Genomic DNA, 15,459 nt, shown 5'->3' with positions numbered 1-15,459 from the left:
AGTCCGTACCTGTATGATATGTTGTCAGTTTAATCCAGGTAAAATTGTCCCGGTGGAACAAGGTGGATTCCAGCCCCCTGACCACCCTTTTGAAGTCCTCCAGATGGATTATATTCAGATGGAGCGATGTCGAGGTTTCAAGTATGTCCTTGTAGTTGTATGCGCTTTGTCCAGGTGGACAGAAGCATATCCAGTCCCAGATTACACAGCCACGACCACTGCCAAGCAGCTGGTTCGTGAGTTCTTCCCCCGTTATGGACTCCCTAGAGTCGTATATTCTGACAACGGCCAGCCATTCTCATCTGAGCTTATGAAACATGTTTCCCTTTTGTTAGGGTACCAGTGGAAGTTCCATTGTGTACGCCATCCTGAAGCAGCCGGTCTCGTAGAGAGACATAATCAGACCCTGAAAATCCGCATTGCCAAAATATGTAAAGAGAAAGGTGTGGACTGGCTAGTAGCTCTGCCAGTCGCTTTGTTTTATATGCGCATGGTCGCACATTCCAGATCAGGTCTGTCCCCTTATGAGGTCGTATTCGGCCGCCCCCCTAATATGTGGGGTACACCTAGACCCCGAAGTATTACAGATGTTTCAAGTAATATGCTGACAGATTACCTAGCTTCCTTGATGTCTGCCCTACACTCTTGTCGTTCACAGGTTGCCGCCGCATTTCCAGACAATACCGAGGTGGCACCGCATGAAATCGTTCCTGGATGTTTGGTTCTTGTCAGGAACTTTGATCGTTCAAGTCCGCTGGAGCCCCGCTGGAAGGAGCCCAAACAGGTCCTTCTGGCCACCCGTACTGCCGTCAAGCTGGAAGGCAGGAAGGGCTGGGTCCACCTGTCTCATGTGAAAAGATTTTACGGACTAAAGACTGTTTTAAAGAACATTTCCAAGGATTTGAAGGACTGCCAAAGTACTATTCTTAAGGACTGTCCCGCAAAAGACAATGATACTAAACCCTCCCTGTTAGAGAAAACTCCGCAAAGGAGTATAAGCTAAAATTAAGGTCTAGTAAAATAAGTCAGCCAGTTTGATTGTCTAAGTCCTCCCCTAGGTGAAACGGTTAGACCGGTTTCTGACATGTATAAAATAGACCCCCATAGTGAGAGAGTTAGTCAAAACTCAATCCGATGTATCGTTTTTCTAAGTTTTATATTGTTTTTCAGCCTTATGTTTACCTGCACAAGTTATGCATTTTATTTGTGTTTTCCAGTTTCTCATGTAAATAAGTCTTCTATTGCTACAGTAGAGCACACGTTTAGTGATCTGCCTCCTCATGAACTATCTTATCGTCTTGCTATGCGTAATAATTCCTTTATCCGCATGTTACATTATTCACACCAGACCAGCAATGCCACTAATTGTTGGGTGTGTGGTCGACTCCCCCCTTTCCAGACACCGAAGGGAGTTCTGCCACTCTTTCCTTATCCATTTTCACATAATGGTTCGTGTGGAGCATGGTCCACGTTAACGTCATCCTCAACAGATATGTCTTTTCTTAACAGTACATGTTTTCCAGACAAGCAAGGTCTTCCCCACAGAACAGGGTTAGATCTAGAAAATGAAGTTTATAATTTGGGTACTTATTCTTCGAATTTTATGGTCCTGAATGTTCAGTCTGATACTACTCCAGACTTCCCTGCTATGTCAGTACTACCAGTTAAAGGCGAATTATGTGTCCGAAAGAATGGTTCCGTACATGTAGGACATAGTGATTGTACTACTATTGTCAAGTATAGTGACAGTAGGAAATCTATTTTTAAAACTTCACGTCATTCTTATTTTGTTTGTGGTCAGACCACATATGTTCTTCTGCCCCTCGATTGGGAGGGAACCTGTTACATTGCCTTCCTACTGCCACCAGTTTTCCTAGCCCCACCCGACTACCATAGGAATTCCCACCTAGTACATACTAGACACAAGAGAGATCTCCCGATTGTCGATTATACTGAAACTGCTCTAGAACAATATATAGATATCAATAAAGGTGTCTTCCCCTATTTAGGTACTGTTGTGAATAGTAAACTGATACGTAGATTAACGAGAACCCTTAAAGCAGTAGTGATTGAGACTACTTCTGCTCTAGGTAACTTAACCGAAGAGCAATCCTTTATGAGAATTGTCGTGCTCCAGAATCGTCTCGTCCTTGACGTCATACTGGCCGATAGGGGCGGGGCTTGTAGAGTCATCGGATCTAGTTGCTGCATTTTCATTCCAAATAACGCGCCGTCTGTTTATTCAGCTATAACCAGACTCCATAAAATTGCCCATATGTTACACCAAGATCCAGGCACCTGGACATGGTCCGGTTGGTTCTGGAATATAATTTCCGCCTGGGGATGGAAAGTATTGTCATTTCTGGGTATTGCAGTAGCGATCATATTTAGTTGCTGCCTATGTATACAATGTGGCCCTGCGATTTGTGGCATTTGTGCTACCTCTTGTATTCCTAGTCCCAAGTCCCGTTCTAAATCCCGTTCCAAGAAAATTCGAGACGAGCAAATGATACTGTATGAAATGATAGATGGTATCATGAATATTGATGTTTCCTGATGGAAACGTAGTGACAAGGAGGGAATGTGGAAAAGTAAATTTTGCCATGTTCTGTGTCCCTACGTGTTCCCCATCTTATGTTATGTGTGTATGATTAATATGCATATGTATCCCCCATGTTCGATTAAAGACGCAATTATAGTTGTGTCCATCTCTAGTATGCCAGTTTCCAGTTCTCGTGAATACTATGAATATCAGGCCTATGTAAAGTTACGTTGCCACGTTTCTCAGTGTGCACGTTATTTCATTGTAAAGTCCCCGTTTCTAGGCCTCAAAAGGGCCCGGACACCAGATTCAGCTCCTGTCTCCTGAACCCTCGCTGAGGAGCGATACAGCCCCCACCTGTATCCTCGACCCTTCACTTACTTCCTGCCTCACAGTGCCCGGCTCGGCCTGGCTCTGCCTGCTAGTCTGCCAAGAGTATGTTATGATTCTAGTTATCAGTCCAGCCCTCCTTCTCTGCATTCCTAAGCTACTGAATCGCATCAATAGTTTCCGTCATTGTCTAGCCTTTACGTCTCCATGTAAGAGAAATACTGTATTAATGGTCATTTAATATTCTTCATCACGCACTACATGTAGAATAATGCATGCTCCAGTCTTAGAGTCTGTTAGCCTCTCCCCTCCTGACTCTTAGTTTATATCAACATGTTCTCTAAACATTAGATACTAGATAGGGTTTAGGTACATGTCGCCCTGACTCTCCAGACTTCAGTCTCTACTCCTAGCACAGAGTTCATAGCCCCCAGCTTCTCCTAGTAACACGTCATTGTCAGTTTGAGCGTACCATTTAGGTTAGAGGTCCCGGCTCCTTAGGTAGCCCCCTCCATGTTTCCGCCCCATTTATGACATATTCTGTTACGTTTACATCACATGTCCATGTATACGCCTCCTGTTACACCTACTTTCACCCTTATCTTTCGCGACTGCTATTGACCACACCCACTGCTCCGCCTATCATATGTATTGTAATGCAACTGTTTTAGTATATATGCTTGTGCATTGTTATTAAAAGTATTCCTTTTCCTTGATCCTGCCCTCGGCAGCGCTGCCATCCTATTCCTGTGCAGGTTGTCCTGTTCCTGTCCTTTATGCTGTATTAAACCTGCAAACTCCTACTACCTCGAATCTTGACTCTTATTTATTGAGCTATCTGTTATTGCTATGTCCAGTCAAACCTAGATCCGGTATTATTTATTTATATACCACAGTACTTGGAATCGAGGACGGGCCCACTTGTGGAGTCCATACAGGACTTGATTGTGTGCTTCCCGGACCACACTTCCCAGAATGCACAGTCTCATTTGAGCCTCCCATCGGTGGGTGTGTTATATATAAAATGGGGAAGTGGGTCGGCGGTTGCGCACACCGCTTCCGTTAAAGCCCCTGAAGAGAAGCATATGGAGCTTCGAAACGCGTCGGGCAGATCCCGTACGGAGCGGCATCTACGAGTGGATCCCCGTCCTCACCTATACATAAACCAAGCTGCTGTTCGCGTCCTACTCAACGGTGGACACCTTCGAGCATTGATTTATACGCGGCCGTCCAGCCGCGGAGTATGCACCACCCCGGTACCCTGGGGGTCACGAAAGTGAAGCAGCAGTCGTACTTGAAATCGAGGACGGGCCCACTTGTGGAGTCCATACAGGACTTGATTGTGTGCTTCCCGGACCACACTTCCCAGAATGCACAGTCTCATTTGAGCCTCCCATCGGTGGGTGTGTTATATATAAAATGGGGAAGTGGGTCGGCGGTTGGGCACACCGCTTCCGTTAAAGCCCCTGAAGAGAAGCATATGGAGCTTCGAAACGCGTCGGGCAGATCCCGTACGGAGCGGCGTCTACGAGTGGATCCCCGTCCTCACCTATACATAAACCAAGCTGCTGTTCGCGTGCTACTCAAAGGTGGACACCTTCGAGCATTGATTTATACGCGGCCGTCCAGCCGCGGAGTATGCACCACTCCGGTACCCTGGGGGTCACGAAAGTGAAGCAGCAGTCGTACTTGGAATTGAGGACGGGCCCACTTGTGGAGTCCATACAGGACTTGATTGTGTGCTTCCCGGACCACACTTCCCAGAATGCACAGTCTCATTTGAGCCTCCCATCGGTGGGTGTGTTATATATAAAATGGGGAAGTGGGTCGGCGGTTGCGCACACCGCTTCCGTTAAAGCCCCTGAAGAGAAGCATATGGAGTTTCGAAACGCGTTGAGCAGATCCCGTACGGAGCGGCGTCTACGAGTGGATCCCCGTCCTCACCTATACATAAACCTAGTTGCTGTTCGCGTGCTACTCAAAGGTGGACACCTTCGAGCATTGATTTATACGCGGCCGTCCAGCCGCGGAGTATGCACCACCCCGGTACCCTGGGGGTCACGAAAGTGAAGCAGCAGTCGTACTTGGAATCGAGGACGGGCCCACTTGTGGAGTCCATACAGGACTTGATTGTGTGCTTCCCGGACCACACTTCCCAGAATGCACAGTCTCATTTGAGCCTCCCATCGGTGGGTGTGTTATATATAAAATGGGTAAGTGGGTCGGCGGTTGCGCACACCACTTCCGTTAAAGCCCCTGAAGAGAAGCATATGGAGCTTCGAAACGCGACGGGAAGATCCCGTACGGAGCGGCGTCTACGAGTGGATCCCCGTCCTCACCTATACATAAACCAAGCTGCTGTTCGCGTGCTACTCAAAGGTGGACACCTTCGAGCATTGATTTATACGCGGCAGTCCAGCCGCGGAGTATGCACCACCCCGGTACACTGGGGGTCACGAAAGTGAAGCAGCAGTCGTACTTGGAATTGAGGACGGGCCCACTTGTGGAGTCCATACAGGACTTGATTGTGTGCTTCCCGGACCACACTTCCCAGAATGCACAGTCTCATTTGAGCCTCCCATCGGTGGGTGTGTTATATATAAAATGGGGAAGTGGGTCGGCGGTTGCGCACACCGCTTCCGTTAAAGCCCCTGAAGAGAAGCATATGGAGCTTCGAAACTCGTCGGGCAGATCCCGTACAGAGCGGCGTCTACGAGTGGATCCCCGTCCTCACCTATACATAAACCATGCTGCTGTTCGCGTGCTACTGAAAGGTGGACACCTTCGAGCATTGATTTATATGCGGCCGTCCAGCCGCGGAGTATGCACCACCCTGGTACCCTGGGGGTGACGAAAGTGAAGCAGCAGTCGTACTTGGAATCGAGGACGGGCCCACTTGTGGAGTCCATACAGGACTTGATTGTGTGCTTCCCGGACCACACTTCCCAGAATGCACAGTCTCATTTGAGCCTCCCATCGGTGGGTGTGTTATATATAAAATGGGGAAGTGGGTCGGCGGTTGCGCACACCACTTCCGTTAAAGCCCCTGAAGAGAAGCATATGGAGCTTCGAAACGCGACGGGCAGATCCCGTACGGAGCGGCGTCTACGAGTGGATCCCCGTCCTCACCTATACATAAACCAAGCTGCTGTTCGCGTGCTACTCAAAGGTGGACACCTTCGAGCATTGATTTATACGCGGCCGTCCAGCCGCGGAGTATGCACCACCCCGGTACCCTGGGGGTCACGAAAGTGAAGCAGCAGTCGTACTTGGAATCGAGGACGGGCCCACTTGTGGAGTCCATACAGGACTTGATTGTGTGCTTCCCGGACCACACTTCCCAGAATGCACAGTCTCATTTGAGCCTCCCATCGGTGGGTGTGTTATATATAAAATGGGGAAGTGGGTCGGCGGTTGCGCACACCACTTCCGTTAAAGCCCCTGAAGAGAAGCATATGGAGCTTCGAAACGCGACGGGCAGATCCCGTACGGAGCGGCGTCTACGAGTGGATCCCCGTCCTCACCTATACATAAACCAAGCTGCTGTTCGCGTGCTACTCAAAGGTGGACACCTTCGAGCATTGATTTATACGCGGCAGTCCAGCCGCGGAGTATGCACCACCCCGGTACACTGGGGGTCACGAAAGTGAAGCAGCAGTCGTACTTGGAATTGAGGACGGGCCCACTTGTGGAGTCCATACAGGACTTGATTGTGTGCTTCCCGGACCACACTTCCCAGAATGCACAGTCTCATTTGAGCCTCCCATCGGTGGGTGTGTTATATATAAAATGGGGAAGTGGGTCGGCGGTTGCGCACACCGCTTCCGTTAAAGCCCCTGAAGAGAAGCATATGGAGCTTCGAAACGCGTCAGGCAGATCCCGTACGGAGCGGCGTCTACGAGTGGATCCCCGTCCTCACCTATACATAAACCAAGCTGCTGTTCGCGTGCTACTCAAAGGTGGACACCTTCGAGCATTGATTTATACGCGGCCGTCCAACCGCGGAGTATGCACCACCCCGGTACCCTGGGGGTCACGAAAGTGAAGCAGCAGTCGTACTTGGAATCGAGGACGGGCCCACTTGTGGAGTCCATACAGGACTTGATTGTGTGCTTCCCGGACCACACTTCCCAGAATGCACAGTCTCATTTGAGACTCCCATCGGTGGGTGTGTTATATATAAAATGGGCAAGTGGGTCGGCGGTTGCGCACACCGCTTCCGTTAAAGCCCCTGAAGAGAAGCATATGGAGCTTCGAAACTCGTCGGGCAGATCCCGTACAGAGCGGCGTCTACGAGTGGATCCCCGTCCTCACCTATACATAAACCATGCTGCTGTTCGCGTGCTACTGAAAGGTGGACACCTTCGAGCATTGATTTATACGCGGCCGTCCAGCCGCGGAGTATGCACCACCCTGGTACCCTGGGGGTGACGAAAGTGAAGCAGCAGTCGTACTTGGAATCGAGGACGGGCCCACTTGTGGAGTCCATACAGGACTTGATTGTGTGCTTCCCGGACCACACTTCCCAGAATGCACAGTCTCATTTGAGCCTCCCATCGGTGGGTGTGTTATATATAAAATGGGGAAGTGGGTCGGCGGTTGCGCACACCGCTTCCGTTAAAGCCCCTGAAGAGAAGCATATGGAGCTTCGAAACGCGTCGGGCAGATCCCGTACGGAGCGGCGTCTACGAGTGGATCCCCGTCCTCACCTATACATAAACCAAGCTGCTGTTCGCGTGCTACTCAAAGGTGGACACCTTCGAGCATTGATTTATACGCGGCCGTCCAGCCACGGAGTATGCACCACCCCGGTACCCTGGGGGTCACGAAAGTGAAGCAGCAGTCGTACTTGGAATCGAGGACGGTCCCACTTGTGTAGTCCATACAGGACTTGATTGTGTGCTTCCCGGACCACACTTCCCAGAATGTACAGTCTCATTTGAGCCTCCCATCGGTGGGTGTGTTATATATAAAATGGGGAAGTGGGTCGGCGGTTGCGCACACCGCTTCCGTTAAAGCCCCTGAAGAGAAGCATATGGAGCTTCGAAACGCGTCGGGCAGATCCCGTACGGAGCGGCGTCTACGAGTGGATCCCCGTCCTCACCTATACATAAACCAAGCTGCTGTTCGCGTGCTACTCAAAGGTGGACACCTTCGAGCATTGATTTATACGCGGCCGTCCAGCCGCGGAGTATGCACCACCCCGGTACCCTGGGGGTCACGAAAGTGAAGCAGCAGTCGTACTTGGAATCGAGGACGGGCCCACTTGTGGAGTCCATACAGGACTTGATTGTGTGCTTCCCGGACCACACTTCCCAGAATAGACAGTCTCATTTGAGCCTCCCATCGGTGGGTGTGTTATATATAAAATGGGCAAGTGGGTCGGCCGTTGCGCACACCGCTTCCGTTAAAGCCCCTGAAGAGAAGCATATGGAGCTTCGAAACTCGTCGGGCAGATCCCGTACAGAGCGGCGTCTACGAGTGGATCCCCGTCCTCACCTATACATAAACCATGCTGCTGTTCGCGTGCTACTGAAAGGTGGACACCTTCGAGCATTGATTTATACGCGGCCGTCCAGCCGCGGAGTATGCACCACCCTGGTACCCTGGGGGTGACGAAAGTGAAGCAGCAGTCGTACTTGGAATCGAGGACGGGCCCACTTGTGGAGTCCATACAGGACTTGATTGTGTGCTTCCCGGACCACACTTCCCAGAATGCACAGTCTCATTTGAGCCTCCCATCGGTGGGTGTGTTATATATAAAATGGGGAAGTGGGTAGGCGGTTGCGCACACCGCTTCCGTTAAAGCCCCTGAAGAGAAGCATATGGAGCTTCGAAACGCATCGGGCAGATCCCGTACGGAGCGGCGTCTACGAGTGGATCCCCGTCCTCACCTATACATAAACCAAGCTGCTGTTCGCGTGCTACTCAAAGGTGGACACCTTCGAGCATTGATTTATACGCGGCCGTCCAGCCACGGAGTATGCACCACCCCGGTACCCTGGGGGTCACGAAAGTGAAGCAGCAGTCGTACTTGGAATCGAGGACGGGCCCACTTGTGGAGTCCATACAGGACTTGACTGTGTGCTTCCCGGACCACACTTCCCAGAATGCACAGTCTCATTTGAGCCTCCCATCGGTGGGTGTGTTATATATAAAATGGGGAAGTGGGTCGGCGGTTGCGCACACCGCTTCCGTTAAAGCCCCTGAAGAGAAGCATATGGAGCTTCGAAACGCGTCGGGCAGATCCCGTACGGAGCGGCGTCTACGAGTGGATCCCCGTCCTCACCTATACATAAACCAAGCTGCTGTTCGCGTGCTACTCAAAGGTGGACACCTTCGAGCATTGATATATATATATATATATATATATATTCACTGAAAAAACCATAGGTTATAGACCATATATCGTTAGGAATTAGCATTTAAAAAACCTTATTTTACTCACACAAAACCATTGAAATTCCATATATAGTTAGTTGCACTAACTATATATCGCGCACCCGCAATCCACTGCTGATGATGTCACATATTACATCATTCATGACATGGTCAGTGACATCACTGATGACATCACTGATGACATCTCAAATGACATCACTGATGACATCACTGATGACATCTCATTTGACATCAATGACCACATCACTGATGATATCATTCATGTGACAATACAATGCATCTCCTCACACTTTAATATAACCTCTGTTACACCCAGTGTTAAATACAGAGTATAATTTTTGAAACCATTGACACACCAATACTAGTTACTACATACGCACTCACTGATTCCTACGTCTACACACACATTCACTCATTCACCCATACAATCATTCATACATACAATCACTCATCTTTACAACACTATCATATGCACTCATACACCTATACAGACACTCACACTCTGCCACTCATCCATGGAGTTACTCACACACCTAGTCAGTCCTGTAAAGAATCAATCACACTTCCATTTTCTATTTTTTCCATTTTCCATTTAAACGTAGAGTACCTTACATTTTCAAACATATACTAACACATACTTACTCTCTTATACAATCATTGATACAAGTACACATTGATCTGCACAGAGTCACACACCTCCCAGCCAGCCACACACACACTCAGTCTCCCATACAAATACTTGGACAATCAATCAATAACCCATATAGTTACTTATATAGCTACTGATCAACACATGCAGCAGTTTACAGAACAACAGACATACTGATGCACAAATTAAGACAGTTTAGTCACTAACCCATGCACTCAGTGAGACACATTTAATCACTCACTCATAAATTCAGTCATGCACCTACTAAATCCTTCGTCCAGACACTTATACTTCCACTCATTCTTCAATATGTAAGACATATTTTAACTTTACAGAAACATACAGTCACTGGATGTTGTCATCAGTGATGTCATCAGTGATGTCATTTGAGATGTCATCAGTGATGTCATCAGTGATGTCACTGACCATGTCATGAATGATGTAATATGTGACATCATCAGCAGTGGATTGCGGGTGCGCGATATATAGTTAGTGCAACTAACTATATATGGAATTTCAATGGTTTTGTGTGAGTAAAATAAGGTTTTTTAAATGCTAATTCCTAACGATATATGGTCTATAACCTATGGTTTTTTCAGTGAATTTTCAAGGTTTTGTAAATGCTAATTCCTAACTATATATGGTCTATAACCTATGGTTTTTTCAGTGAATATATATATATATCTATATATATATATAGATATATATATATAACCTACTGGCGGTCGCCAGTAGGTATATATAGTTAAGATTTTTTCTCTATGGGATTTTTGAAAATTCTATGTCTAATAACTTTGGCGTTTGTGGACGGAATTGGCTGAAATTTTCAGGAAAATGGCACATTTTGTTTCTGAGCAGCCCTTGAAATTTGGGGGGGGTTCGTCAAGGGGGGGCCGAGAAAAAAGGGGGGTCCCAAAACGTGTTTTTAACATTGAGTTTTCCATAGGGCGGTTGGCCTCACTTTTAGCCCGAACGGCTGAATGGATTTGCACGAAACTTGGCAAAATTGTAGGGACTGGTAGCCCGATGTGCCTTTTGTAGGTCTCAATATATGTGCTCCAGTGGATTTTGAGAAATTAACGTTTAAAAAAAGATATATATCTGTAACAGCGGACCTGGCAGCGTCCCAGGACGCGTACTTTACGCGCAACGGAGCTTTGTGAAGCGAAGCTGATTGGTTCTCCGGCGTCTGTCAACATTCCAAAAAGTCCGTAGCGGCCGCCATCTTGTCTCTCGGTAGGATCGAGAGACAAGAGGAGGTCAAAACAAAGGGGGAAATAACTATAAGGGGGCATAGTAGATCCTCGCTGACCCCCTAGGTTTGATGTGGAGGTTTTAAAAGGGCCCCGCGGGGCAAAAAAAAAAAATAATAATAATAATCGAACGGCTGAATGGATTTGCACGAAACTTGGCAAAATATTAGGGACTGGTAGCCCGATGTGCCTTTGCTAGGTCTCAATATATGTGCTCCAGTGGATTTTGAGAAATTAACGTTCAAAAAAAGATATATATCTGTAACAGCGCTCCGCTTCGCGTAACGGAGGTTTGCGAAGCTGATTGGTCATTCTGTCACTGGGCTATAGTTGGGCTACATCTGGCTGATATTTGGGCTACATTTGTTTTTTTGTGTGTCTGGCGGCCATCTTTGGGCTACATTGGGCTACATTGGGCTTCATTGGGCTACATTGGGCTACATTTGGGCTCCAACATATATATAGGCCAATGTAGCCCAATATATATTTTTCAAAGTTAATTTTCGTAAAAACCACTGGAGCATATATCTTGAGACATAGCAAAGGCACATCGGGCTACCAGTCCCTACAATTTTGCCAAGTTTCGTGGAAATCCATTCAGCCGTTCGAGCTAAAAGTGAGTCCAACCGCCCTATGGAAATGAAGGAAATGAATGGGTAATTTGTAATTAGCAAATAGCTAATCGCAAACTAGGAATGGTAAAGAATCGCTATTTATTCCTTAAAGTTCGCTATTTAGGAAATGCAAAAAACTTTGATGATACATATGGCGGTTCATCTCTAACAAGATAAGAAGCATAGGGATACATTTATGATGACTGGCGCATCATCAGGGATGTGTTAGTCATTCTGTGCCGCTGTTCCGTCACCTATGGTGTGCTGCATTTACAATGCGGCGCATCATGGGGCAAAAACAGCACAGATGCGTGATGTATCTGTGCCGTAAAGGTGGCGCATTGCTGGAGTTGTATCGCAAGTGTGATGAAGCTCCAGCAAGGGTCGGGGGTGCCCCTGTCGCAGGGTTTCTGTTCTCACACAGAACTGTGGACAGAGGATTGGAACCTCGGCGAATTAGGGTGTCCCAAAACTCACGTTAGTAATCAAAAACTCCTTAGCAAGCTAGGTACAGTGTCACATTGGATATAACAAACTCTCAATGTTTAGACAATCCAGAATATGAACTTATAGTACCTCAGGATACGTGGAACTCATGAACAGTCGGTCGTTATATATTTCTTAGAAACCAGAACATGGAGTTAAGAAGAACACATGTGTATTTGAAATGTTTATTTACTAATGCCGTCTTCTCAGGCGTAGTACCTTAGATAATACAAGTACACATATTATCAGTAGCAAAATTACCAGCATAGTTACTAGTACATAAAAAGCGAATGGTGATAGTATGTTAACATGCTGTAAATGAATAAGAGTTAGCAACACTTATAAGCAGCCGCGGGCCGTGGAGGGAGTTACGGTGAGGCAGGGAGGCGGGGAGGGGGAGAAGCAGGGTGGAGAATACAAGTACACATATTATCAGTAGCAAAATTACCAGCATAGTTACTAGTACATAAAAAGCGAATGGTGACAGTATGTTAACATGCTGTAAATGAATAAGAGTTAGCAACACTTATAAGCAGCCGCGGGCCGTGGAGGGAGTTACGGTGGGGCAGGGTGGCGGGGAGGGGGAGGGGCAAGGTAGAGAGGGCTCCACCCTGCTTCTCCCCCTCCCCGCCTCCCTGCCTCACCGTAACTCCCTCCACGGCCCGCGGCTGCTTATATCTCACCCTCCCTAATACACATATTATATTATTTGCTAAGAAGGTCTCTTTGTGTTGGTTTAGGGCGTGCCCATACTTTAGTGTCTTAGATTTGAAGGAATCACATCAGCATACACCAGCTCTCTCTTCATGTGAACCGCATCAACTGTTGTGTATGTGTGTTCGGCAAAGCAATATAAAACCCGCCTCATGCCCAGAATTGGCAGAAGTTGCACTTATGTTATGAGTATGAAGTCGTGGAGATCAGACCTCATAACAATTCTGTATCGTGTTGTTCTTGAAACTTTAGCACTCGCTGTACAGATATAGTTTAACAAGCAAAGCAGATAGTAGAGCAATAACATATTATTCTCATGTAAACCACGATGAACTACTAGGTGGAAAGCTAAAGCAACAACTAAGTGTCGTTTGCAGAATTTGCAAAAAAGGAAAAATGGCGTTTAAACCGGTAATGAGCCCATGCTAACTTAACACGGTGTAAAGATATCCAGGACCTAGATGACACCTCCCCATGATCCGGAAACGAACTGAATAAGATAATAGAAGTGCCATCTCATGAGAGCAGATTGCAAGTTTATATGTGGACGGTCCGCAAGGTAAAGCATTAAAAACTAGGAAAATTTAATGCTAAAGAAAAATAAAACAGTCAAGTACTTTATCGAGTCTTAAGCCAATAGGCAAGGTAAATAATAAAAACTTGACAAATAAGTCAATGAATTGTCAATGAAATGCTAGTACTCAGCATATCAAACATGAAAAAGGTCTATGACATAACTGTGTATGCAAAATAAGCTGCAACAGCCTCCAATAGGAAGTCACCGTCTTCATCCGAAAACAGTTCAGCCATCCAATTTAAAAGCGGAAAAGAACATACGTGCTCTCCCAGCACCGGATCCTCTATCACCATCAGAGGACAGCTCGGTGGGTTTTCAAGAAAGCTCTGTTCCAAGAAAGACTGTGCTGCCGCCAGTAAATTCCAGGGACCAAGTAGTCCATGCATCAATGCCACAGCCATAATCCTTTCGCCAGGACAAACCAACTCGTGAGTAATGATAGGAGTCATCAGCTGATTAAAGTCGACGTCAGGAGAAACCGGTCCGCAGAGACACAAATCAATGGCCCAATCGAAATCACAGGTCAGGCAGTGAAATACAGGCTGGACACAGGTGAAGTAGGAGAATTGAAAAGATAATCCATATGCCGTGCTTAATATCGCCAACGGCATTGTGCCATAATATTCTAGCATGCGATTGCGGAACAGTGTCAGCAGCTGCAGGGTGGGAGGTTGCATAGGAGGGACATCCATATTTAAAAATGTAAAAAAGCACAAGAGCGTCCGCTGGTAATGCAAGTAAAAATGCCAATCCACGAACCAGAGTGGAGAAAATAGAATGAAAGGAAGCAGGGATGACTCCAAAGATTTTCTCAAATGAAGTCACGAGACCACTGGTAACAACTTTAAAAAAGTGCGCCAGGGTCTTTGTGGAGGATGCGTTAAAGATAGTCGGAACCATCTTGCTGAAATTGAAAGGCAAATCTGAATTGAAAAGGGTCTGCACCTCTGTACGGGTGTTCGCTATGTGAAGCACGAAAGTTTCACGGGCCGAACTCAAGGCCACCTCTCTCTGAGACAAAAGAGCTCTTATTCTTGCCATGCCGTTGAAATCTGTCCCAAGGTTGGTATTTGTGGCCAGATTGAAAACTCCCTATGTTCATGTGTGGGAGGAAATAGAACATTTCTGCAGCAAATAACCCGTTCACTTACTGTTACGATAAAAGGAATACTTTTAATTAACTCAGAACAATCTTCATTATTGAGCATCAAATAACTACCATTTTCCAACAACTTGAACGTGCGGATGATAGCAGGAACTGGCGTGCCTTGCAACACGCAAGCCATATTTGGTCGGTGTTTGTTGCATGAACCGTGTAACTGTATGTGCCTACACATTAGTGAATGATCTGGCGTCTCAGTGCATTCCTCTCCATTCAGATAAACTTCTTGATCATCTTTGAAACATCTGTATGTGTATGGAAGCGACCAGACCTCATGAAGAAAAGCACTACCTAAAGGTTCATAACGACCTATTGGTATATATTTCATACAATTTGAAAACTTATATAAAGCAAAAGGCAGCGTTATTAAACCGTGGATAAGGCACGTTGCCAAAAAACCCGCAATCCTCTGCTGATGATGTCACTGAGCATGTCATGAATGATGTAATATGTGACATCATCAGCAGTGGATTACGGGTAATAGTATCTCTAGTTTACTCCCCTATAGCTGTCTTTCTTTTAACATAAGTGTCTGTTTCCTTCCCTTATACTTACTGTTTTTGGTTCGCTTCTGGTTCGCGTACCGGCGAGCGAACTGGGAAGCGAACTAAGAGAAATAGAGGTTGGCACAGTTCCAAATATTGTACCAATTTTTTAATAACGGGGAGGTAGTTCTGAAAAGAACTTTTTTTTTTATTGTTTTTGTTGTTTTATATTTTTTTTATTATTT

The sequence above is a fragment of the Lissotriton helveticus genome, chromosome 3_1 (assembly GCF_964261635.1).
Source record: "Lissotriton helveticus chromosome 3_1, aLisHel1.1, whole genome shotgun sequence".
Classification (NCBI taxonomy): Eukaryota; Metazoa; Chordata; class Amphibia; order Caudata; family Salamandridae; genus Lissotriton; species Lissotriton helveticus.
Note: the sequence above shows the minus strand (reverse complement) of the source record.